This window comes from Mastomys coucha, unplaced genomic scaffold (genome assembly GCF_008632895.1).
Source record: "Mastomys coucha isolate ucsf_1 unplaced genomic scaffold, UCSF_Mcou_1 pScaffold22, whole genome shotgun sequence".
NCBI classification, from domain to species: Eukaryota; Metazoa; Chordata; class Mammalia; order Rodentia; family Muridae; genus Mastomys; species Mastomys coucha.
In genome coordinates, this window is record NW_022196905.1 from 114,368,776 (window position 1) to 114,370,832 (window position 2,057).

Sequence of the window (2,057 nt, forward strand, 5' to 3'; positions counted from 1 at the left end):
TCACATGACCAAGAGGGCCTTGGGAAGGAAAGGTCTTACTTGGTTACACATCCCAGCCACAGCGCATCACTGAGGGAAGTCAGGACAGTAACTGAAGCAGAGACCATGGAGGAATTCTGCTCACTGGCTCCATCTCCGTGGCTCACTTAGATTGCCTTATTTTACAACACACATGCCCAGGCATGGCATCTAGTACTATACTATCTTATTCCCCAGCCCTAAGACCCTTTGCTACTTACAGTTTCTCCAGGCCAGGTACTTCTGATTTGTTGTGGCTTCTCCTCTTCCTTCATCCTCTCTCTCCTGCACATTCTTCCTCTCCTCTTCCTGACCCCCCACTCTGGAGCCTCCAGTCCCACTGCCCAACCACAGGGTCCTTCATTGACGAGTTAAAATGGGGAGAAAGTTCACCTGACGTGATCTGAATATGTGGTGGTCTGTTCATAGGGGGCAGCCCCTCTTGAGGAAGGACTATTAACATCAGAATACAAACAGCATCAGGCCAACCGACTACACATGACCCTAGCTTATGTGTAGTTGACGAAAACTAACCTTCGAAACTAATTCCCTTTCAAGTTGATGCTCACACACACCTCCATAACCTTTGCTTTCTTGATTTTCCCTAAGATCTCATGTCAACATCGCATCCTAAAACACAATTTAGCTTTAAATATCAAATTCCATTTTTAAATTTCAACACTTAAAAAGATTTGTCTCGGGCTGGAGAGATGGCTCAGCAGGTAAGAGCACTGACTGCTCTTCCAGAGGTCCCAGCAACCACATGGTGGCTCACAACCATCTGTAATGGAATCTGACACCCTTTTCTAGTGTGATTGAAGACAGCTACAATTCACTCATATAAATAAAGTAAATAAATCTGTTAAAAAAAAAAGATTTGTCTCTCAAGTGTGGGATCCATAAAATTGAAAACACAAGTTAAATACTTTCTCAAGTCACCATCAGATCAAAACACAAGCAAAGCTCAGAGTAAAAGGCTCAATATCTGATATCTGGGACTCACAGTTCTCTGAGCTTCTCGGGCTCTGCCATCCACAGCACACACAGCTGGTCTCAGGCTCAGTTCTCACATTGCTCTGTTCCTGGCAGTCGTCTCCTGCTCAGGGCAAGTCCAGTATCTCAGAGTCTCCACTGCATTTTCACCAATGGCTTCCCTGGCCAATCCCAATGCCAGGCTTCAGCTGTTCCCCATGACTGCTCCAAACCTGCCGCTTCCATGGGACTAAAGCCTTACCACCAGGAACATCTCTCTGCAACAGGACCAACTAGTTGCTGTCAACTAGAGATTCAATCTTGGGGCCCCTGAATCCCGGCTATAACCTGCTGACCAGAGGATACTCTTTCCATAATACTTCACCCTCATGATGCAATTCTCTTATTAATCAGAGCTGAAGTTCAGCCCCAGTTGACAAGAAATTGCTGACTCTTAATGCAAAGATATCGCAAAAGCAGCCCAGGTAGGGTAGTTGCTTTTCTGAAACTTCACGCACCAGCCTCCTTCCTTGTCCTGCCTCTCAGCATTCCTGTCTTCCAAATCCCCAATGCCCACCTAATCTTAGGAAGATCCACACATTGACCTATATCCCTGTTACTATGAGTAACAATATGGGGACTCATAGTCTCTGAATACCTGCACCAACCGCTCAACAGCTCCAAGTTTCTCAAACACCCCAAGAAGACACAGGTCAGAAATTAGAAAATGGAGGAGGAACAGTGAGTATAAGGGAAGCCGAGCAGAGGAGTTCAGAGAAGCAAGGATTTAAGTAAGGGAAGTAGAAAGACAAGAAGGAGGGCACCTGAGAAGAGGGAGGACTTTCCGAGCTTGTTCTAAGTGATTTCTTCTAGTCTGCTTTCCAGTCAGCTAACTCTCCCTGCAGCCTTGTCTAACCCCTTGTTCCATGGGTGCTGCTGCTTTATTTGTGTCTTTCTCTGTCTGCTTCCATCTTTGGCAAACACTTCCTATCACTTTCCATGGTTTCAGTTTTCCTGTCCTTTCCAGCTATGACCTCTTTCTTTCTTTCTTTCTTTCTTTCTTCCTT

General features: G+C 45.6%; 2 protein-coding genes across 2 annotated transcripts in view; one reads left to right on the forward strand and one right to left on the reverse strand.

Moving 5' to 3' along the window:
* The window catches only part of LOC116068328 (2'-5'-oligoadenylate synthase 1A-like), an 82,156-nt gene that overhangs the window by 29,548 nt on the left and 50,551 nt on the right, over nucleotides 1-2,057 (reverse strand). The window lies entirely within an intron of this gene.
* Nucleotides 1-2,057, forward strand: part of LOC116068332 (inactive 2'-5' oligoadenylate synthetase 1C-like) — an 11,044-nt gene that overhangs the window by 5,147 nt on the left and 3,840 nt on the right. The gene's annotated exons all lie outside the window — the stretch shown is intronic.